This window comes from Paralichthys olivaceus, chromosome 8 (assembly GCF_024713975.1).
Source record: "Paralichthys olivaceus isolate ysfri-2021 chromosome 8, ASM2471397v2, whole genome shotgun sequence".
Classification (NCBI taxonomy): domain Eukaryota; kingdom Metazoa; phylum Chordata; class Actinopteri; order Pleuronectiformes; family Paralichthyidae; genus Paralichthys; species Paralichthys olivaceus.
In genome coordinates, this window is record NC_091100.1 from 10641853 (window position 1) to 10667919 (window position 26067).

The 26067-nt window shown below is 39.1% G+C and overlaps 1 protein-coding gene across 2 annotated transcripts in view; it reads right to left on the bottom strand.

Annotated features, from left to right (window-relative positions):
* ctnna2 (catenin (cadherin-associated protein), alpha 2) overlaps positions 1-26067 on the bottom strand; it is a 267738-nt gene that overhangs the window by 37281 nt on the left and 204390 nt on the right. The gene's annotated exons all lie outside the window — the stretch shown is intronic.

Below are 26067 nucleotides of genomic sequence, written 5' to 3' on the forward strand. Positions count from 1 at the left end.
GTGTCAGAGAGTGAGAAAGGGAACAATACAGAGAGAGAAAGCCCTGTTGAACGCCCATTCTTCATTTTAGCCATGACCAAAGAACTATTGATTTTGTCCTTTTGCTCTGCCCTGGATAATCACTTCAATTCTAATTTGATGAAGGTTTCCACTGCAGCTGAAGAGACAGCCATTCTCGTGTATTCTATCTAAATCACCTAAATGGGGCTGAGTAACTGAAAATAGATCTGAGTGTGTCATTTTTTTCAGGGAGGGGGGTTTTAGTGAGAACCTCAAATTTATTGCCATAAAGGGCCAATAATGTTATACATTAAATAACATCTTAGCACAGGCTCTTTATTGCTGTTTAACATTGTCTACATAGAGTGTATATTTTGTCCATGTAATCTCATGGATCTCCACTTTGTTGTACCTTCTCATATGTACTGTACTCCACTTTTATTTTTCAAATTTACCTTTTCTTTTCTATCTAAAAATCTGATAGCTCTTGTTGGAGCAAATGTCATTGCCTCAGTTCATCTTCAATTTCAGAGGGGCGTCAATCAGTGTTGCAGAGCAGACCTACAACCAATCACAGCAGCAAAACGTGACATCACGCAAAAGGGGCAGAAAAATGTAAACAAACTACAGCATGTAGCAGTTGCTTGTTTTTTTTACAGATAATACAAAGTTAAATTCATTTAATACTGTAGATATCAGATTAGAAGAGAGTGCGTAAGCACAAGCTCACTGATCAGTCTTGTTTCCAGGGTAGCTGGAGCTGGAGCGAACACTTTTCAAAGAGCGACCATGCCAAAGCAGAGGAAAGATGAGCCAGAGGAAGTCTCCCTTTGCTTCACTCTGGACAGTCTGTAACCCCTCACACCAGAATGTTTCTGCACCCATTTCCAGCAGCTACATCGCACAAATCTTTAGTTATTAACTCTCAAGATTGACTAATGGAGCCAGTGTCAGCCAAGGAGCCGGGCACAACAGCTTCGCCTGTGGAAGAAACAGGAGGCAGACCTGAAAAGGAAAAGAATCCTGGTGGAAGTGGGGATGACATTTATGTGATGTAAGATGGAGTCACTTTGTTCTATTAAAAGTCTTTCAGGATGTTTACTTGCTGTAGTGATGGTGTTAATGGGGGTTTATTGACATGGGCTAAAAATGGTCTTTTATTCCTTTCAGATGCACCGAAGAACTAGAATCTTCCTCTGATTCTTTGCCTCTTTAACACACACGCACATGCACACAGACACACACAAACACACACACACACAAAGTAAATAAATCAGTCTGTCAGCATAGATGGAGCAGAACATCTAACATGGGAATACAGTATGCAGAGTGTGAAACAATTACAGAGCTGCCCTTGAGGGGGAGCACTTCTATTTGTTTTAGTCATGAGCTGTCAGCCCCCAGCTGTAACGCCTGCACATGCAACGTATGGACTAAAGGTGACAGCAACAGGTTAGGGTGCATGACGTTAGATAACACCACATGTCAAGGTTGTGTGAGGTTCAAGTCCACAGGGGATTCCAAACAGCAGGAGCTGTGGACCTGCTGCGACTGACTATGAACCACGCCTTTGAAAATCAATCACTATTAAGTAGTGAGGCACGTATCGCCTCAGGAAGAATGCCCACCGGGCTCGCAACAACATCAAAAGGAACAGCAGACCTTGCAGCATATTCAACAACAACTAAGTGTTAAATAACAAGAACAGAAGCAATAGATTTTAAAACAGTTTCTCCATGATAATCTTTGGGATGTTGGATCTCGCTCACATGAAGGCAGCTCTGGATTGGTGGATATCTAATTTCCAGAAAAGCAAATTATACATCATAATCTGTACAAGACAATCAAATATCAAGTCTTTCTTTGTCTTGTATGGTGAGGTTACAACATGACCTGAAATTAGGGAATGTCTCTGTGAGTCATTATGATTACAGATTGCTGTTTAATTGCTCCCTTTGCTACCTTTTCCCCCGTCTTCCCACCCACCCCTCGCCTGAGAGATGAAGTGGACCTAAATTGTGAGTGACTCTAATGCACTTAGGAGTTCTCTCTACACTTCCTTAATCAGAATGGAAATTAGTTTAACTCACTGTTTACTAAGTGACAGGTCCACTAATATGTAGCTGACTGGAATACAGTTCCACCCTCCACACACACACACACACACACACACGCACACACACACACACACACACACACACACACACACACACACACACACACACACACACACACACACACACATATACACACTACCGCATTCCTGCAGAACCCTGGTTTCTCAACTCTCCAGATACAGAGGCAGTCGCCTGTGCAAATGCACACAAAGACACGAAGCGTCTCTTATTATTCCTATAATAGACGGAAATAAAATGGAGATCGCCCACTAATGAACAACCCTGCATTAGATCAAAAGGGTTAAAAATAAAGTGGGCGTGTGAATAGGTTCATGTAAATTGGTGGATATACAGTAATCAAGACATTCAAAATTGCAATACTGTTTAATCACAAGAGAACCTCCATATAAAGAATAATAGAAATATCGTATTCTAATTAAAAAACAGGTTTACTGTGCTTTTCAGCAAATGTTTCAGAAAAACAGTATTTACTCAAAGAGAAATAAAATAAAACAATTAATAAAATGTATTACGGCAAGTATTTTCTACTATACAACCACTGCTGCTAAACTGTTAGTGGCCTTGGAATTATGTGAAGACATCCACAGAGGCTCCCTGAGAGCAACATGGGAGTTCAGTGACCCAGTTCCATATGGTCAATGAATCCTTCACCACGCTTCTCCAGCAGTTGCACACATCCCCCATCGAACAAACCTTTACAGTACGAACATATACATGTGCATGTGGCTGGAGGGGCTGGGGGTCAGGTGTGGGATGACACAGTCCCCTCAGTAGTAGTGATTATAGTCATACACCATGACTTTTTCCCTGAAAAATGACTTCCACATTAATTACTCTGCAATGTGTTTAATGCTCCTCCTCAGCGTGTTCGATGATTAAGCTTGTTTTTGACAGCACTACTTTTAATAGAGTGCAGCTGGCTTCAGCTTCTTCACTCGTGTTTGCGCTCACTACATGCAGAGTTAGAACTTATATATCGGTCCTTTCACTTCATCAGCAAAGACCATCTGCAGCTTCTGAAGTGTGTTCATCACAGACTCCAAAGACTTGTTTTAAAAAGCAAAACAGCGTTTAGGATTTCTCAGAGCAATTTTGACATTTTTAGTTTAAACCAAACACGAGGAAAGATACTAGAATATTACTTGGCACGAACCAGCCAAAATTAAAACTGGCACTGAAAAATTCAACACAAAATAATGATGGTAAAAAGCACAGCTTGACTGCCAGAACCTTGGTAATCAATTAAACTCAAATTCAGTCGAAGATTTCCAAGGTTACAAAATAAGCAAAATTCTGTTTTCTCAAAGCGAGTCAGAACATTGCAATATCGACCCTCACTATGGAACACTTGTAGAAAAAAGCTACCTGTTAGGACTTAATGAAATGTTACAGCCAACGATTGTAGTTTGAAACGGCTTGGTTTATTTGCTATCATATTTAGATGTGCATTTTCTTTGGCTTCCATCAGCATTTAAACATTTTGTCTATAAATCAGTTTATCAACTGTAACCACAAATTATAATGAGTTTTTTAGTGTTGTGTAGTTTTTTGTCTGCTTATCCAACAGAAGACATTTGTAATACTTAGCATTAGAATACAAAGTCCCATCAATACTACCTTTTCATTTTGAACAAGGAAAAGAAAATTCTAGAGAAACAACTTCTTTTCTATTTTCTTCTTTTCTTTTGAGTCTATATGATTTGTAATCAAAGCTGTTGAAGTCTCTGTGAAAACCCTGACTGAGCTTGCATGACAGGCTGACTGTGTATGATTTACAGTGGTCGTTTCTGCAGAGCTGAGATTTGGATATCCCTGCTAATGCAGTGGCTGGCTTCTTGATAAATATGATAATTTGCTCCGGGCTGCTGGAGAGCTGAACCATCACTGCTTGCACGGAGAGGTTAGAATTGTACATGAGAGAACAGCAGGGGTGGATGAAAACGCTGCTCAGACAAGAACAGATGTATCACACACACACTACACCATTGAAAGAGTGGAGACACCTGATGTAATACAGAAGACGACACCGGCAATCTGTTTGCAGCAGTGTGCACTTTGGTATCTTGCTCTTTTATGGCGCTAAATGTCACACACTTGTTAATTCTTTGAGTGACCGTATATACTGAGGCTTTAAAATATGAATTATTTACATTGGATGCCAAAATGAATACAGCCATAGGAGGAGAGGATGGGCACCTGGAGGATAAAATCCACAATATAACATTTTATTGAGCTCAACAAGGGACACAGAGAGGTAATTGAAAGCAATATAAACAAATCATAAATTTAGCTGGACAGAACTGACTTGGGGACAGGGATATATGTGTGTGTGAGTGTACATGTGCATGTGCTGTACATAAGGGTCTCACAGTGTCAGTTCAGAACCCCAGATATTGGATTATCTTGTTCACATTGCTGTAAATGACAGGGCACTAAAGAAGGATGGAAGAGGGTAACAAACGGCTGACTCACTTTCCCTCAGGCAGAGGGCAACTATTCACACTTCCCACTGGCCTCAGTGCCTCACTGCTTTGCTGTGCTTCAGTCATAAGGAACTGAGGCAGGCCAGACTGATTTCTCTTCATTTTGCTACGAGCGCTTTATAGTGTGGGGTGGTCAGAACCACCTATACAGTCAAAACGGAGTGTTTCCCAGGTATGTAGTGCTGTAGTTTGTCCATCTTACAACATCTTTTGCTGTTTGCTCAAGCCGCCACTGTTGCCTCAGGGGTCAGACTGCCTCTCTCACACTTCCTCTACATTCTTTTCCCCCACTGAAAAAAAAGAAAAAGCAGCTAGAGCTGTTTCAACTGAAATATTGATTTCTCTATGCTTTCTCTCTCCCTCCTGCCCTCCCTTTCTAAGAGTGCTAGCCAAGCAGTCGGGCTTGGCACCAAAACATAATTATGAAAATGGACCTCTGGGTTGTTTCTTTTAATCTATCTCTACATTCCACAGTCCCTCTTCAACAGAAGCTATTTAAAATGGTTTCAGGGGAATTGAAATGTTTAACCACTGTACTGTAAAGAATGGTATACTTATTGGTGGCACAACATTGGTTGCTGTCTGAATCAGGTGTGTAACGGATACTAAACTATTTTTATCCATAACCATCAGAAAATGCCTACCGCCTAAAAACTGGCTCACATTGTATATCATTAGCAGACTCACAGACATTGAACCACCGAGGCAGAGCGATATATGAGCGCTCGCTAGTTTCTGTCAAACGCCGACATCAATTTTCACTGTGTGGCACCCATGACAAAGTACCTTGACTCAGACAGCTATTGCTGCTCTCCCCTCTACTTACAGTTCAATGGCCAGTGAAACCCAAACGACAAAGCCAAAATCAGGCCCATTTTCAAGACATTAGACTCTGCAGCAGAATGTGAGATACAGCGGCTACAATATCAAATGTATCAAGGTGCAATGGTAGTGCAAAAAAGGTTATGCATGTGATGCTTCTACATCTACTTAATAAGCATGCTTGCAATGTTGCGTTTTGCATAATTTATACTTCCTCAGCAATGTTTGGCATTTTGTAGATTTGGGAAATTAGCACCCTATATCGCATAAGAAATGATTCTCAGTTGATCCAAAGGACCTATAACACCAATCTCAGACAAAATGTGAACACAGCAAGACCTTGACATTTCTCTACATCCTATCCCTCTGTCTTCTCATATTTATCTTAGGCACTAGAAAAGCATGATTAGTTCTGTTGGATAATAGATGCACACAGTGGGAAAGGTCAGTCGTTGTCAGGCCTTAATGCTTTGAACCTGCCAATGGGGGGATGGGCGAAGTGAGAAGAAAAAAAAAAAAGCAAAGAGTATAAGAGATGTGACACTAATGATTATGAGAATCGATAATTAGTCATTCCGTGTCAAACACATGCTGTAAAAATGTAAACATCACAGCTGGTGCACCAAGGAAAAGAAGAAAAACTCAGCTTTACATCCTTCTATTTGCCTCCAGAAGAAAGAGGAAGACGTCTTTCAATGCTAAAATCAGACACTCATTCATTAAAGCAAAAAAATAAATGAGCTGCTGGGATTGATTTCATTAGCATCACATTATTTTGCACCGTCTTGTCTTTTTTTAAATTTTGATAAAAGCCAACTTCTGCACAGAGGCCCTGTAAAAACAACACGAGCCCTTCAGAGAGCCCCGCAGCATAAGACAGACTTCTTGATCTGATCTTTCTGGTGTCTCTGTGTCTTAGGAAGTCTAAATGTGCCGGTGGAAATGTCATATTGATTCCTGTGCTTTTGAATTGATGCTTGTGCAATTTTCTCTCAGGTGAAAACAGGAAGGTGTGAAGACGTGAAAGGCCGTCACCACACTGGCTGTGAGCAGAGTTAACAGCACAAATTACAATTAAAAGAAAATCCTCCATCACTGGAGCCATAAGTCCTCCTCCATTGTGATGTATTATCCGAGGTATGGTATTAAATAACACCCAGTGTATAATGCAGTGTGTATTTCTGCAATCGCTGATATTTGAACAGTATGCTTTCTGTGATGATGAAGTACACTGCAGTACACTGTGTGCTGTGCAGAGCTACTTTCCTGAAAAGAGATGAAGACGTGAGGTGATAAAACAGTAATGTAAGGCAGAGCGTTTAACAAAAAGTGATAAAAAAAAGCTCTAGGAACTTTCTCTATTAGCCATTTGGTCTTGAGCTCATTCCCTTTCCTGCCCTTTGTAAAGCAAACCGCAGAGTAACAGTGTTGTGACTCCACAGCCACAGTGGTGAATGAACGCTGAAAATGTGTTTAAATCTTCAGTCATTTCTTTGTGGCTTGCTTCTTGCTGGTCTTGCTCCAGCTGCGGAATGCACAACGTTGTTTCTTAGTTGTTGGTTATTGTGTGAATTGTGGAGAAATCTTATTTTTGTGGTAGGAAGCATGACATCTACCACATCTAAATACACTGGGACTACATCCCAGAGTCTATTTATATACTTCAATGTGGGATGTGACCCATTACCAATGTGTTATTTCCCCTTTTATGGTGTGACATACTAAAAGCCCAAACAACCCAAAGAACACAAACATTGGCTCCAACCAAACAAACATCATTCCAAATGTTTTGTTTTCCACTCTAATGCCTTTATGAAGACAATCGTTTTGCTCTGGGACTGTTAGTGCCATTGCAGATCCATATTTGATTCTCTGATTGATGTCACTTCTACAAATGAGTCTCAACGTCTTTCAAATTATAATAGTAATGTCTTGGCAACCTTTCTGGCAGAGGACATTCACCAAAATAATAAATGAATTGCAGCAAGTCTGAGGACCCAGTGACCAGACAAAGTCGAATTTGCAATCAGCACAAGCCTTTGATGCAATGGCTTTAGCTAATTACTTCATTAAGGAGCAGATATAACTTTTGCCCCGGGTTGCCAATTAATGTGAACCCTGGAACCAAACGTGTTATAGGTGATTTTCTTACGTAGCTATGATAAACTGTAAATTGTGAGTCCAATTAATTTAGAATTGGTGTAATTAAGCCTGGGGAACTGAGCACCGCTACACCTATTGCTCCTTTGGGAGTCGTCTCTGGACATTTCCACACTAAATAATGCACACTCTTCACTTTCCACCTTGAAAATGCTCTTTCATAGAAAGAACTCATTAAACCATGTTGCTGTTATCAACCACTTTTAGGAAATGGTTGCCTAAATGTTGCCTTATGACCAGCTTGAGTCCAGCCTGTAGCGTTTAAGGTTATTTCCACAGTGCAACAGACGGCGGATTGAGGGAGTCACCATGAGGGCATATTCACAGCTGCCATCCCAGGGGTGTTGTTGCTGCGCTGTGTAATTGGATATTTGTCTTAAAAGCTGGGTGTCTGTTTGGACTTCACAGACAAACATGGACTCATAGCAAGTAGGTTTACACAGCATGTACGGATCCTCATCATTTTTACAATCTGCAATGGCCTGTTGTCATTCAAAATAAAGTGACCATGTGAAAGTGATAGATTTTGTATTTTTGTCTGATATGAACTCTTAGATGAGCTGACTAATTCTATTTCTAGCAAGAGAACATGCAGTTTCCTCTCATCACTCAGATCGAACACAAATGACCTGCCCTGACATGGTTAGTCAATAAACTGACACGCTATAAAGAGGGGACTAAAACACTGCCAACGTGTAAAGGTTGAATTGTCAAATCACATTAAAGGGAGACAGACAGATGGACGAACGGACAGACGGACAGACAGACAGACAGACGGACGGACGGACGGTCAGATAGATAGATGGATAGACAGACAGACAGGTAGACAGACAGGCAGGTGGATGGACAGACAGACAGACAGACATACAGATATATAGATAGACAGTCAGACAGGTAGACAGACAGGCAGGTGGATGGACAGATAAATTGATTGATTTTGAGAGTAGGGACACTGTTGATGAAATTAATAATTAATTTCTATCAAGTTTTGCACTTTCTCATTTCCTTTGTGGCAAAACAACAGCACGCCAGTAGCATTATTGGTCAAAGTGCTTTAATTGCTGCTGGTCTCTGTGGGGCAGCTGAATACGACACAGCTTGTTTCAATTTCAACACCACTTCTCTGTCTGACAGTCCCATCAACACAACATTCATAAAGAAAGTCTTCCAATACCCCAAACACTGCACTGTTTTTCTACATGAACCTCTCAGGGTTGAATTCATATCATGCGTCTGAGGGGGAACTGAAGTAATGTCTGATAAACAATCATCAGTCTGAGAACATGTAGAAACACGTCATGTTACTTTTGACTGTAATGCAGAGAAGCAGCAACCTATAAAAGACTGAATGATGAAGGCAATAGTGGTTTGACAGTGCATTCTTATGATGGCTCCATTCATGTTGTAAACTTGAACCTCAGTAGAATTAACTGTCAATGCCTGACTCCAACACCACACCCTTATTCCCAATACAAATTACAGCTACACTGTTAACTACATATAACATTTAGTCTATTAAAAATGTATAAGCAAAACAGTGGCCTAGCATTGTATCACTTGTAAGTGTGATTGTACAATGCACCTGACCGTAACACTCAGCAATTAAAATGAAAACAATGCAACACGTAACAAGTTTAAACTAAGATGTGTTACTGCTCAATTACTCATCAGAACTGAGAGTAAATCGTCTGCCAGAAACCTTTGCTTCCCAGATGAAAAAGAGATTTGGGGTAATTGGCTGGAAACGGTAAGGCAAAGAATTTCTGGATTATTTGCCATGGAAACAGTTGTCTTCTCTTCAGCGAACGCTGCTGTGCAACTTTAGACTCTTCATGTTTTCTCTTTATTGCTGCCCCTCTTGCCAGAATTTATTCACTGGAGCCAGAACGGAATTCTAAACTGAATGAAGTGTGTTAATCTGAATTTATATGCTGTGGGCAAACTGTGAAGCTGTGCTTTTGGGTAGCACTTGATTTGACAGCACAGTAATTACAAAGAGCATACTACTTGATGAAGAGTTAATGCCTGCACAGTTAGACAAAAAACTATTTTGTTATTACAAAAGTGGTACAATTATTTAGTTTTTTCTTTCTGCTAAAAATAGAGACCAATTTTTAACATACAGTAATATGTGGAGCAATTATATTTGAACCATCAGATGTATGTAAGTACTATTTAATTGTGTTATTACTATAACCCAAACTAACTAACTAATTACTAGTAAATGTATGGAAACAAATAATAAGATACGGTGATACGTTTCCAGCTCTCAAATTAAATGTGTTTTATTCAAACTGGTGTGAAAACAAATATTTGTACAAATACACTTTTTCTCAGGCCCCGTGTGACGATGTCAGACACCTGTGAGGGTCCCAGGAGAACATGACTCTGGGAGGTGTCAGCAGAGGGGACCGTGCAAACTGCCAAACCACCCTCCATTTGAGGCAGAGCCACATCCCCCCGCCCCCTTTATTTTCTCCTCACCCCTACCCCACCAAATGTAAAGCTCCCCTCTGGAGACAGAGTGGATGGCTCCTTCTGCTCCATTAATCTAATGACAATGCCCCGTGACTAAGACCAGCTTAGCAGGCATTGCTCATCCCCATTGGCTCCTCTTTCACTTAGCATGCCATCTATGCATGAATGCAACAGGGGCATGACAGCAAAGGAGGAGGAGAAGGAAAATAAAGAGAGACAAAGTCACTCTAAACAATGGCCTGATTATATTTCACTGGAACCCATGGTTACCGGAGGATGTCCCATACCAGCACTGATAAAGGGTTTGATGAACTTTATTTAGAAAACTGTCAAAAAAGCACTCAGACAAGTCCTGCTATAGATCTAATATCAGGGATGGCGGAACTTGTAATGTTCCCATCAATCAATTTGTATTAGATGCACAAAATCAAGAAATACATAAATTTAATTTAGAAAAGGCAACACTCTTTTTTTTATTGCTTCATTAAAGCCAATGTGCACAGCTTCAATGTCTGATTGACATCTCACAACAGGTTATCATCTCATCTTAAAAAATTCAGCAATGGAAGCCATTCCTGTGCAAACCATCTCTTTCCTGCTACAGTAACCGCTCTGCATCACCAGGTAACTGTGGGAACATTTATATAATTACTCCTTTTCTGAAAAAATGAATGCACAAAACTGCGATTTGGTTCTGCAGCAGTGTTATAACAGTCAATGGGTGTGGGCTGCACAGAACAATGAATAACTGGCTACTGAATGCACAGCACCTGTTTCATTTTGGCTTCAGAAGACTATGATGTGCTTTTAGTTCAGGCCTGTGGAGAAGGTAGTAGAAACATCCCTTTACATCTGACACCTCTGGGAATGAGAGCGCTCTGTGGTGTATGTGTTGCTTGCTGATGTCCGCTGGAGCACAGGCTCTGTGTATGTTAGCCTAGCGTCTCAAAGGAAAAATGTACGCTTCAGCCAAACCTCTGGGGAAAAGGCGACCAGAAGTTGGCTGTCAAATAACAGAGCTGCTGGCCCAGAATAGCTTAGGGTCAGAGTGGATAAATAGGCCTCCCACACAACAAGAGCAGACGGCCTTCTTAACTGAATGTGTGACAGTCCGAGTCAAACTGACGGCCAAATATTCTCACTCACATTATGAATTGATGTAACAGACCTGACAGATCTTTGGGTGTGACATTGCCAACATAAACCCCAGTGAACCCAGCATGACAATCACTGTTATCAGTTAGAACCGCTTCCTGTCAACTTATAAATGACAGTTCTTACACCCCTGAGGTCAAGGCAATTCCACTTCATTTGTTAACTTATTTACTGACACAAACTTTCACAGGTCATATGAAGCATGGAATTACCTTAGGCACCAATTCAGACAAACGAGCAAAAACTAAAGTAAGGGTTTAGGATGCTAACTATTTCATTGCAATGTCAAGATTCAATGTAAAAAGAAAGTGAAAAAAAAACACCTCAAATATTTGTGTAGAGAGGACCTGCCCCTGATGTAAATATAAAGTATATTTATATATATAAAGTTTCCATTCTATGGTAAAGGAAACAACAGTTCATACAATTTAGATGAAACACACTCGTGAACACATTACTTGGATTATTGTATATTATATTTCTGCCCTCAGATCCCTTTCACCTAAATCTTACACATTGGACCTTTAAAATTAAATTCATAAACCTAGGCTGTGTTTGCACTTTTTAGGGTTAAAGTTGAGCATATGGAATGAAATCAAACTTAGTATATTTTATACCTTTAGCTTAAAAACATGTTATTTTATTTGAATAAACTTACACTGAATAAACCCCCTGGATGAGAGGTGAAATGTCTTCGAGTCCAGTTGCCGTGTCTTCGCAGCCATCTGGCACACCTTCCTGCTTATTTCAGCATTGTTTCGGTGTAAAAATGTTCTCACCTCAATGACTCAGTCTTGATTGAGTGTTCCACTGCTTTATTACCCAGGGAGATGTTTGTTGCCATGGTGATGGAGAAAGCAGGGGCTGACACAGTATTTCATTACTGACTGAACAAAGAGCAAAATGAAACATAATTTGCCATTTTCAAAGACGGGGAGGCAAGGATTAAAAGTTTTTACCTTGCTGTGTCATCTGCCTGTCTCTGCTGGCACAATCGTTTACAATGTCAATATCAAGACTTTTAGGAAATGATGACAGAGATTGTAGGACTGCATTGTTTTACAGTACTGCATATGTATATCTTACTCAAACCCTTTTTATTGTATATGTTAAAGATTAGGTAAATAAAAATAATTAGGTATGTTAATTAGGTAAATAACACTGTGTGCAAATTGTAGTTTTCTTCCACTTTGAGGTGACTTCTGAATCATCTTGCCAACAACTGACAGTGTGAAAAATACATCTCTAACTTTATTCCTGGATTATTTTTAATTTATGATACAATGAAAGCACCAGATAACCTTGAATTTGCAGATATCTCATTCTGCTCTGTCATTAGGGAGCTGAATGCCACCATAAAAAGTGTCTTTACAGCAATATAGACTGTGACCATTCTCTGTGGACATTTTCATCTCAGTTTTTATAACGAAGATGTTGTGTTTCTAATACTTACCTAAACAGTCCACTGTTGTTTTGTGTATTCTTAGAAACTCTTATATTTGTGTTCGTTTTCACGCAGGATATTTGAATTGATGAGTCACAGGCTATTTTGACCAGTAAAATAGTGAAAACATCTTTTTGCCTGTAATACACACCAACATGATATTACATACTGGTAAAATGAGCATACACAAGCAAAACCACCTTGACTGTTCTGTTACTGGTGTGTTTTCAAGGCTTTCCAGTTGTGTGTCTAGTGAACTACAGTAAATATGGTTAGTAGCGTGTTGTTTCACTAGTGGATGTGTGTGTGTGTGCGTGTGTAGGAATTTAAGTCTGAATAGGTCAATGACACACAGCAGAATGAACATCAGCCCACCACCAACATCACATCTGCATGGAACAGCTGCCTGACAGCCAGATGTATATGCAATCTCATGTCCTATTGCTTTTCCAAGTTACTCTTGATTTCCAGCTCAAATAACATTTTAGCACTGCACAACATGTGAAACGATCCCCCCCGTGGCAGTCTCTAATGCGATAAGATCAGATCAATGAATGCATATGGATCAAATGAACCCAAAATAACACACATTACACTCACAGTGCAAAATATATCACACTATATGCTCTTACCAATGCATATTAGAGCACTTGAGCACAAGAGGAACAGTTTGCTATTCAAATAACACCATTACTCCAGAAAACTGTGTTTTGTGCATGCATGCTGGGGTAGAGTGAGCTAGTGTGGCTAACTCTGGGTGGTGTGGTCTGAAGATCTGAGCAGCTAGCAGGAGGGCATGAAATGCATTGTGTGCTACTGCGCGCACACAAACATTTGCATACTCTATGAAAGATAGTGTGATGAGCAATGTGTGCCTAATGAATATGTATGAGGCAACAATCTGCTTGCATCAGGAGCCTGTTTAGACCCGCTACGTTTTAACCTTATCCCGGATATTCTTATCACCTGTGACCTTTGCTAAACAAACTGCAGCCTATCCGGCTCCAAGTCTTGAAAGAAAATGGGAAACGGAGATGGGGAAATAAATAAAGCACAAAAAAGTGCTGAGGATAGAGATACGACTACATTGGGTCAGAAAAGAAAGGAAATTAAATTAGGTAAATGTCCAATTGGAGCTTAACTGGATTTATGTCCTTGCATTATTTATTTATTTCATTAAAGGAAAAAAAGGAAGGGCTGTGACATGTGAGGAATTGCAGTCAATCCCCCTCCCCACCCCACCACCTCCACCAGAAGGTGCCATGTCTTGGGACCAATTGCAGATAATGTCATGTGCAAAACATGGGCGACTGTGATGTATGAGACGCATGGTATTGATTATATTGAATCTATAGAAGTGTTACAGAATCAGTGTAATGTGTTGCACAGATTGCTTCACAGCTGAGAAGCTTTTTGAAGACTGGCTGTTTGAATTTCTTGTCCTGAATATTTTATCCTAACGATGATGATAGAACTTTTTTACCTTAATGACCCCCCTCCCAGCTTGCCCCCCCTTCAAGAATAAAAAAATCTGTTACACATCTTAATCATCTAAAAAGGGAAGATCCTAATTATCTATAGTGCTCCTCGCTTAAGAACTACATCTCTGCTGGTGCCAAAATTCTGCTCCTCTCCAAACCTGTCACTCCACATTTGACAAGGAACAAATCCTTCTGTACCCATCGACTCTATTGTCTCGTGATTACTGAACAAATGCCAACGTTACTTGATATCTTCGAAATGTTGCGGTGATCAGGAAAGGGATTGGGACAGAGCCTCTCAATCCAGACCCTAGGAGATAATATGGGGTCACTTGGCATACATGCCAGATATTGTGCCAAGGATCTTAAATAAAAAATATATCTTTGTTTTTCTTTCGTTCCTTCCTTCTTTGTCCCATTATGTTATTAAATAAAGTACAGAGATAAAACTCCAGTTGTTGCTACCTTCACAATTATTAAAGCGACACAGCGAGATGAGTTTAGTTAATAGAAGAGTTGTGTTTCATGAGAGGAACATCATAAAGCTGCTGGAAACTGATAGATTTCCCCATAGATTTTCCCAAAGGACCTGACCTGCAATATATTGCGCTTTACCTTTAATAAGCTATCTAGGGCAAAATCACAGGGTCCTTACAGTTTTTTTATCCACTCACCTAATTAATCAGTGGTGGGTGTGCCCGCCATCACTAGCTTGTGTTAGTCGGCATTTGTACTGTGGTAAAAAGCCGTGCCTCTAATTAGGAGAGATGATCTATTTTCCATAATGAGAATTGATGGCCTTTCTTCTGCACTACCAAGCATTTTCCTTTTCTCTCACTTTTTCGAATTGAAGCCCCCATTCTCCCTTACTCCCTCACACATACACACTTCAGAGCTGTAGATGGAAAAGGACTAAATGAAGCACTATTTGATTAATGGACTTAATTTCCAGCAGATTTGACTTCATGGTGACAGCCCACTTCACCCCAAAAGCTTTCTGATTATTTGATTAAGCTTGTGTCAAAAAGTCAAACAGCTTACAGATGAATGTCCCTCTCTGATCACCTACACGGTCTCCACCTAGCCTTCTCTAAAGCTTTACATTAAATATCTTTTCTTATGTAGCATGTGCTGAGTGTGTTTTCCTGTTGCACATGTCACATGATGATGAGCAGCAAAACAACAAAGAGAATAACTAACAGAATTCAAAAATGTCTTCATACTATGAGACTAAGAGTTTAAAGTAATTTATAGAATAATTTGCAGCTCAAAAATGCAGAGGCAATGCGCAGTGAGGCTAAATTAGTCACCCTTGTGAACCTGCATATCTCATGAGAGTCAGAGCCTCCTAATCTTTGAACACAAAGGCAGCCCCTGTCTATGTGGCTTTGCAAGCCTGTGCTAATGCTGTGTAAACATTGCTGCTGCTGTTTGCCACTGATTTAGCACATGTTAATATTACATGAGACAGAGGGGGCCTTTGATGATGTAAGTGAACACTCAAACTAGGGCTTTCTACCTCAGGGAAAGGGAGATGAGGCTGTGGAGCAGCTCCTTCGAGATTTTTCCACAGTCGTATCACAGACAGTTATTCCGATTTCTTACACCATCACTGAGGTAATTATCAAAAACCCAGTTCATGTCAAAATCCCCAAAAAAACAAGTCTTCAACATTTCCATATTCTATTTGCAGTGGAACAATGCAGTCCTTCTTCCTCTTTGTACATAGCACACAGTAGCCACCAAAACAGAAAAGAACCAAAGATTTGTTTGATCTATAGATCAGTGAATGCAAAAGATTTTTTTAGGTTTCAATCTGTACCCGAGGAGTAAAATATGTACAGTGAAACATTGCAAATAATATCGAGGCCATTTTGTTTTTTTCAGGCACAGCGAAGGACAAAGCCCCTTGCTCCTCCTCAACTCCACCCTCTCATCCAAATATGGTTAAGTGTAGTTAAAAACAAATGAGGTCCAAATACCAGACTCAAGGCTTCAAAACTGCAAAATACAACCGATGGGCAACATAACGGTGGGTCTCAACTTGTTCTCATTTGAAAATTTGAAAGTTTTTAGTTATTTGTGTGAGAGTGTTTTAGTTTGATGTGTTTCTATTGGGAGAATGAATATTTCTCACAGTTCACAGCATCTAATTTTAAGTGGGGTGCTATTTAAAAACATCAGATAAATATTCATCCCCTCAAATCTGTCTTTATTTTTTTTTATATGTATAAATTTAAATCTTAGAACCTTCATTAGGAAGGAAACAGCACACAGTATTGGTTATGGCTAGCAGGGTGCAGGGATCATTCTGTTCTTCTCTTCAGTTGGCCAGTGTGAGGCATCATTCATTACTGCTGCGCCAACCTCTGATAATCCCATACTTCCCACTGCCACTGCTGGTGTTCAGGGATGATTCCATTGTTTGTTGTTCTCCCTTGTCTAAGGCACCCCCCCTTTTTCTCCATTTGTCTCTGACTTCAGCCACACACTAAAACCATGTATGGTAGGCTGTCAGCTGGCAAACATGTTCATTTTAATTCTACAGCAGATTCCTTCTGATAACAGGAAAAGTAGACAAATCTGAGCATGCACACACACTCAGAGCACAATGTAATCAATGTAGCTGTGTAAGGTTGAGCAGGCATGAGAATGAGAAGATCAGTTTCAGGAGACAGAACAGACTCTCGATGAACCATTAACCTGCTGTGGGTGAGCTAAAATGGCTGCAGGACGTGGTTTAATTTAGCCTTTTATAAAGAGGTCGTTGAATTAATGAGCCACAGAAAAAGAGTTACACCCCTGGTTTGGTGTATTAGCAATGCTGATGGTGAATAGGTTATGTGAGGAACTGGAAGAGCAGTCAATATCTCCAATCAAGATAAGCTATCTGAGTCACTGCTACACTTGTGGTCAAATCTAGAGAAGTAATAATATGGATTTGGGCAGCCTATTTATTGAGGAACACTCCAATATAAAACCAAAATCATTTGAAATCTCTTCTAAAGCACTTTTATTTGTTTTTTACAAAAGTTGGTATTGGAAATTGAGACATATTTGGTATGTTACGCTAAATGATTTCCACTTTTGCGGAACGTTTTATTTTGTCAGCCAGCACTTTCATTTATCTATTTTTGGGTTGAGCCTTCTCAGCATTGAGTTTAAGATCTCTTTAAAAATATCCATCAGTGGCGACAAAGAGTCAATTTTCACTTTGAAATAAGCTGCCAGAGTTCTATGAGCTCTCCTCACCATCCATTACAGTAGGTCAATGGATGATACATTTTAGATTGATAGACAAAAAAAGGCTCGTCAAGATCTTTCCATCAGTGGAAAAGCGAAGAGAAAAATATAAAATTACATCATGTTCCGTGTATACAGGCCTTCTGTGATTTTGTCTTTTGCAATAGTCTGCTGAACCTTTGAATACACCAAATGTATCCATATATTATAATGTAATGTCAAATTGAAATTGTACAGTTAGTCCACAACTGCGTAAACATTTTTTTTACTCTACTCAACCACTTCACATAAAGTCCTCAGCAATTACTTTAAAACAATCTACTCACATATTATAATTATTTTGTTTAGATATTTGGCTACGTGCGGATGACGGATTTGATTCCACACATTTATAATAGGTATGATAGGCCTTCCCTGTCACACCTGCAGTATGTGCAAAATGCTGCTGCAAGGTTGCTGACTGGCTCTCAAAAGTATATGTACACGCCTGTACTTGCCTCCTGCCGCTGGCTCCCTCCTACTTGTCTGAACTTTTAATTCCCTATAACCCACCAAGGTCACTCAGGTCCTCTGGCAAGTTACTGCTGGTTGCCCCACAAGCTGGGTTGAAACTCAGGGGCAACTGCGGCTTCTTAGATGCTCACAGACACATTCATACAGTACATCTATGGGCAACACTTTTTCTATGAGGGGCAATTCAGGATTCAGTATCTTGCCCAAGGTCACATGGGATTGAACCACCGACCTGCTGGTTTAAGGATGGCCGCTCTACCCCCTCAGCCTGGTGGGTAATAACTCCATTAGTACCATGCTTCACACTGACACCTATTTGAAAGCCAGCATTTCCTAGTTCCTTGCTACGGTGCAAGAGGGGAGAAAATGGGAAGTAATTTATATGAGGAAGTGAAGACACCCAGGGCTTATCATCATTCTTACATTTCATACGAAAAGATTAGAGGTGATACAAAGGATGTGAAGGGTAAGGTCCCTAACTGATGACATGTTAAAAGATAGTACATATAATAAGTATATGCTGTTAAAAGAATCAACAATCAATGGAGGTGCATATGTGAGTGATTTGAATACTTGATAACAATTAGACTCCAATGTATTGATCTTTAAAGATGTTAATACACCCTCAGATGTGTTTTCCATGTTATTCCAACACAGCGACCATCTTGCTCACTTGTAAGTTACTGTTTGCAGGGCTTTCTTCATTGATTAATGCAAAGCAAAGGTCAAACACTATGATTAAAACGTAACATATGAATGCTCAACAGCATTTCGTAAGTTCAAGGACATCAAATTATTTCCTTAGTGGGTTTTCATAAATTATTTTGTCCTCAGAACACAAACTACTACCAAATATTAATCATCTTATAACAAATTATCATGTGGTTTCTACATTAGAGACAAAATCAGAAATGTATGAATGTCCCGCACTTTGGAACTCTGCATTGTTCATATGCTGGAAAACTGAAGATGATACATGAATCAGGATTAAAGAGGCATTATGAGACATTTAAAGTGATATGACATATCCCTCATGGGCACATGACATAATTAAGGATTTATGCTGGGCTCTATATCATATTACCATTGGAAATCTATTTATTCAAATCATGGAAGCATGCTGTTATGTCAAGTCTTATTCCTCTTTTGCGTTCTCTTTTGTCACATTTAATCTTGTGTAATCCACTTAGTGTCATATCTGCGAAACAGGAATTCTGCTGCTTCTTGTCATCAAGCACCTTTACAGAAGCTATCCCTGCTGCTAGCAGGAATGCTGATGCTGTTTTTGTCTCAGAGCTAAGCTTATCTTCATGGCAGTTTGCTTGGGCAAGGTTTGGTGAAATGTGTCACACAAACATTGCAAACCAATTCATGCAGTCTGCGAGAGATAATGGACCCTTGAGTTGACTCCCCTAAGCCTGCCAGCAAGGGTTAGGGCCAGTCTTTTGTGAATACATGCTTGATGCTGCTATAATTTCCATTCGTTTATCTCTCTTTTCCCCTTTCCGGGACAGTGGGGATGTTACACAAAGAATATAAATGTCAGCTCATGGTCAAAAGATCGGCTGATTGCATCCTAGGGCACATCTCTAATTCTTCGGTTAAGGGCTGATGACCAATTCCCCTTTGAGACACGTGGACTGAGTCACAGGGAAATGAACAAAGGCACCAAGAGGGAAACTGCCAAAGATGTCAATGTTATTATTCAGAACAAAGTTCTATAAATGACTCATACATTAACCCTATGTGTATTATGTTCTTAATTATGTGTGTATTGTAATCATCCTTGTATAAAATATCATGCTGTTTAATAGCTGCGTTATATAAGAAAAAAATGCCACAACAAAGTGGTATCATCCAGCAACACTTGCACACTGGAGAAAAAAAGTTGATTATCTTACAGCTTATGTTGGTGCTACTTTGCAGTGAGAGCTTCCCATTGGGACTCACAGGTATTGGTCTGTAGCAGTATTGATCGGGTTACTGTTCATCAAAGTTTCATCACGTCATGATGACCTTAATGCACAGTTGTCAGTAACGACTGCAGAGGGTAACATTTTCTGATGGTATTGCAAGTCCATGCAGGTTTCTCAGATAAATCTTCAGCATCCTTGACTTTATCCTTTTGGCCTGGTTACCTTTTGCCCTGCACCTTCTTTCACTGATTCAATATACACGTCTTCATACGAATAAAAAAAATACTTCCGTCACTTGAGCAGCGTCTTCGAGATGAAATTCAATTTTAAAATGTAATCGAAAATATGTTTCATTTTCTTTCTGTTGGTTTGTTTATCTCTTTATTCATTAATTACGTGAATTTATTCATTCATCTTTCATTTGTTACCTAATTATTTTGGTAGGGCCAGTTTATACCGTTGTGATAATACAGTATTTGTTTTGGTCTGATTTGGTGCTTAATGTAAATTTGGTGTGTTGTTTTTTGTGTCAATTGTTTCTGTCTGTTCTTTGGTGGGTTATGTTAGGTCTCAGTTGTTAATCATTAAATCAAATTTTCCATAACTTAACATCACATGTGGTCTCAACTCACTTTATCATTGAATCAGCAGTCAGTTTCATCTGTGAGAATGTCCGTTCTGTTCAGGTTGATAATTTAGGTCCTCAAATCCTCCCTTAAATACATAAATACTTCCTCTACATCTCTTTTTTTGATGCATGCTAACATTCACTTCTTTGCAAATCACACACTGATGCTGTACTGAATTGCCTGATAAAATAAACCTATTGTGAGGTACTGTCTATCATATTTCCACTATTTGGCTAAGCTGTTGTAGTTACATGTGCTATGTATCTAAAATTGCTTCACTCTGATTCTTCAACTAACCAAACCCTCCTTCAACTTAACTGTGACCCCCCCAACCTCAGGGTTGAAAAACCTGTGCCATAGTAATTCAGGTCCCTAATGATACAGGACTCAAAACAAAATTAGTTAATGAGTCCATTCATCAGTTTAATTAGCAGTTAAATATAACCAATCTGGGACCAGGACAGTGATTAAAAATGACAGTTCAAATTTAAGAATCACTTTACTGAACTTCCTGCCACAACACTTGAGCTTGCTGGTGGCCATTTAATGACACCTGCTCTCTGAGGATATCAGGGATTGTTTACTCTCGACCTCAGTCTCTGACCAAGGACCACTTTGCCCGGTTTGGTTCAATAATCAATAAGTCTTGAGATGTTTGTTCCATTTCAAAAAGATGGAGCCAACTGAGCTTATTTTTTTTTTACACTCTATACACTAGATATCCCTTTTGCACAATTCCTCTGGGCTTTGCCTCTTCATAGGTCTGTCTCTGATTTGGAAGGGCTCTGAAATGACTGTACACTCTCTGTTCTGACTTGCCCTACCATGTGAAAGAGTATCTTAATCCACTACACTTTGATGGACAGAAAAGTGCTGAGAGAAACAAGGCCCGAGCACCGGAAAATGATCATACAGATGTTCTTACACGTGCTGGGTAAAGTCTTCTAATGTCAGCTATTTGATTGTGCAGCACTCCTTTATGGTATAATTCCACGGGGACATATAGGAGTCTATAGATATATGTATAGGGTATATAACCTTCTCGGCTCATATGGTTGTTCACTCAGTGTGCTTCCATCAAACAGATTTTCTCTCTTTGTTGTGGTAATGCTGGTTTCTCTTCCATATCCTTCATGGTAAACAATGGTATTAGCTCTCATCTCCTCCACTGTGACAGTCCTGTCCCTGAAATGTAACACTGATGAGAAGAGCCTCTTTTGCTCAAACACAAGGGCTAGTTCCAACTTGAAACACTCAGAGGTGAACAAAAAAAACGGAAAGGATTTTTTTTAAAGGAAAAAAGACACTGGCTGTCAGAAGAGCCAGTGAGTCATCTAAAACAAAAAAAAACTTTTATTTAAATAAAACAAAAGCCAAGAAGATGTCAGTTAAGTGTCCTTCAGATAAATAAAAGGAGTTAATTCTAAATTATAGCAACTGTATTTACAAGACATCAGTGGCGGATCTAGGAGTTTTCTCAATCAGGGGCCATGAAGGGGCCACAATTCACACAGAGGAGCCAATTATATGTCCAACATCCGTGCACAATCCCTGAATTCAGTGACCATTTAATTCATTCCTTGTTTACTGTTAGCTCTATAGCTTTGAGCAAAGACACACACATTAAATATATTTTGTTCATGCACAAGCTCAGTTATTACAAAATACTTAACAATAAGTTGTTATATTTATTGTTGCTATTGTTAGTAAGTCACTAGACAGGTGGAATTCAGGAGCCAATCAGATTTCAGCTGGGGATTGAAAGTGAGTAGAATTTGGATCGATGCCTTAAACTCATGTAAGTATTGTTACTGTTTCCTAAGTAATACAGAATCAAAACAAATGTCTTTATCTACTCCACAGCATTTAATACGTTTTAGCAGCAAAAATTAAATATGGTAGCGCATAGAATCAGAGGCCATGATGTTTTATGAAGGCTAGATGCACAGACTTGTAGGTGCAAGAATCCAAATGACAGAAACTGGTTGTGCTGACATTTAAATATCTGCATCTGTTTCTTTCTACCAAAGGGCTTTCAGCTCTCCTAAAAATAACTCCAAAAGGAATACCTGCAGTAGATTAGGTCAGGTGTACTGTGAACCTCTGTGGTTACATCCTCCAAAGGCAGATTTCCTCTGAGGCTAATATCTTTGTATGAAAAAAGAGGATTAATGTTTGCTTAAAGGTTCAGGTCATCACAAATAGATCTGTTCCAGCAGCGATCTATCCACTTCACAGTTAACTGTCCAGTAAAGTGCTTAATGCAGTGGCCCCCAGAATAATATTTACTGCTGCAGTCTGTCTCATGTCGCTGAGCCCTGAAGGCCAATTCAGTATTGGTTACATTCAACTCCTTATTGATTGTGCATAATCACTGAAGGTATGTCTTTCCCCTTGACTGTGCTGATGTCTAAAGTAAGGTCACTGCTGTAAATCCAAAGTAAGAAAAGCTAATGAAGTGATGAAGGTAAAGTGAGCAGCTCAACTTAATGTAGCAACTGTATGTACGGAGGAAGCTCTATGAACACAGATACACTGTATTGCTGAAATTGGAAATTACTATATTTGTTGTAATTAATTAATGCATTTACAGCTTGGTGGATTAAGTTTTTATCTTTGGTGAATAATAAATGGAATTACTAATGAAGGTATTATGAAAAACAATTACATTAAGAGAGGGGTAAAGATAGATTCACGCAACCTCATCAGGCAAAGTACAACTACACACAAGTAAAATAAAGAGTAACTTTCATTAGAAAAATACCATATCCAGAGATGAGGGCCTTAGAAATAAAAAGATATTGTTCATGAAGGTCCTTCATAACAGCACAGCTGTTAAAGAGAAGGGCTTCATGATGGAGTCAAGGTCAGGAAAGAATCTAATATTGACATTAGAACAGTGATGAAGTGTGACGTCCTTTATTGCTGGCATGTATAGACTGTCACTGCAGTGGCAATATAAAAAAGGAAATATGGGAACTTTGGATATTCATCTTGTGTTTGAATTAATAATCACATATTAGTGTGGGCAGCACTGAGAGCTCAGGATGCTGCATCAACAGGGAGAAAGGCGGATACACGGAAGTAAAACCGGGGACGACAATTATACATCTGAATAGTGGTGAATAGGAAATAATAGACAACTAATAATATTATTTTCATAAAGTTGTATATAGACTTTTAGATTTTTATTCAGTTCATTTTCCCCTGCATATTGTATTTACATTACATCACATAGAAACAAAATGAAGAACGATATGGGAAGTTTACCTACTTATTTTACTGTATAACTCAAAAATTATGCAACAATGCATTATTGTATTATATTTGTTAATGTTGAATTACACTGGTGGGCATCATATGATCACCTTCATTCATTCGTGTACTGCATTTGTGTTGGTCAAGGGATGTTATACTTTCCTTCCTTAGCAATGGGAGCACATGGCGATGATAAATGGGATGTGATGAAACAGTCACTGCACATGTCGAGAAGATTGGACTTTGTTCTGCTTTAATGTTTTAGGGTTTTTCATTTCATAGTTTCTTTAACACAATCTGCCACACTGATGGATTTGGCTTCGCAATAACAAAATATTTTGAACACTCGCAGTTAGCAAACATAAAAAATAACATCATCAACTAAATCCTTTATTCAAAGTTTTATTGAAAGTCTAATATTTGATTTATGACATTGCGGCGGCAAGTAATTCACATAGAGTTTAGAGGATAATCTCTCAATCGTCCGTTGAAAAACAATAATCTCTCTTTCATCAGCAGCTAGACTTGAAATACTGATAATTGCAGTGATAGTTCCCTGTTGAATGAGACAATACTTTAAGAAATGGGACACAAATGAGCTTCAAATATTTGAATATATATTCAAATATATAGCTTAACAGAACTATGTCTATTTTTCATTGGATTCACTTATACTACCACAAAGAAGCACCTGTCCAAAGGGGCTCTTGTAGAGTAGGTAGTTATTTCTGATGGGAAAGGATTAGGTACATTGCATTAAAGTTAGTCTTGGGAATTAATTAGTACGATCCTTCACTAATAGACCAGTGATACAAGCAAACACACAATTTTACCTCTTACACCCAGAGGAACAATGTGCACTGTCTCTATGCTCTTTTCTGTTACTTTTAATATACAGTTTCTTACCAATTCCCCTCAACAAATACAGTGAACTGAAACTATCCAACTTCTGTGTCAGTTAAACAACAATAGAAAGATTGTCATAAGTCACATATAATGGACATTATGGATGTAGTACAAGAGTCTTTACTTTTCTGTGCCAAATGCCTGTTTTGTTTTGTTGTTCTGTTGAATACGTGTGTGAATATAATTGTGTGTGCATTTCTAATAGATTGTATAGTTTAATTAAAAAACTAAAATTTAGAACATCATAGAGACAATTCATCTCATAATAGCAGGATCCCTGCATCAAATTCCACAGAGCTATTTCATGTCAATAAGCCAATGATATACCAAGCTGAATAATTACTGGTTTCCTGTCACTGGTCAAGGTGGTGTAATGAGTTTGATGTGATTAGGAGAAGCCTTGGGGTACACGCCTCTCTTTACAGAGGTGAGCAGAGAACAACGGTTGAGAAATGAGAGACTTTAACACTTTGTAGCCAAATGGAACAACAATCAAATGGAGATAAAGGAGAAATAAAGAAGGGTTACTTTTCACTGTGATACTGTTGATCATGTCCACACTCCAGACTAATGACTTAAGACAGCTCCTCCCTGACATCAGGGGAGACGACTGCAGTGACATTGATCAGGATGTTAATTAGTCTAATATATTAGAGGATTGTGATGGTGGCACTAATGATGGCTGTCTCTTGGATGGCATGAGTAATAATAATGACAGCAATGACAATGATATTGCCGAATATACAGGATTGCCTTGAGTGTCTTAGCTATCTTGCTAGTAAGGGTAACAGAAGGGTAACAGACGAGCACAAGCTCTATGGAGGTGCAGCGTAGGGTGGTAATGCTTGAGTTCTTCATTTGCCAATAGGTATTACAATATATACATATCCACTTTGGTGTGGGAAGAGTAGCTATGAAGAGTGTTAGAGGGTAGGATAGATATTTATACTTAAGGATATGCTCTCATGTTCTGGAAACACATCCCTCTCCTCAAACTATCCATCGCATCAGCTCCTCTTTTCAGCCTCTGTCTGAAATGCTTGTTTTTAGCTCTTGTCTCCTTAAATATACAAAATCTCTCTGATTCTATCGAGTTTAAATACAAAAGTCATATGAGGTGACACTGATTCTAGAAGTTTGTTTAATAAGCTTGCTCAAAGAATACAACAAATTATGAGAATTCAGTTCATGTCCTTCCACACAGATTACACATTTTCATCACTTGGCAAAAAATAAATGATAACCACAGTTTTAAAATCACAGCTGGAGATCTCTAATAGGACATTACTGACAAAACACCTCATCATCTCATGAAGCTGACATTCATATTCATGTGCCACGCTGCCAGTTACAGTATGACAAACCTATTTAACACTACAGAGCTGTGTCTTAGGAAAGGACAGGTTCAGTAACATGTCTATTCCTATGCATCTTTATTGAC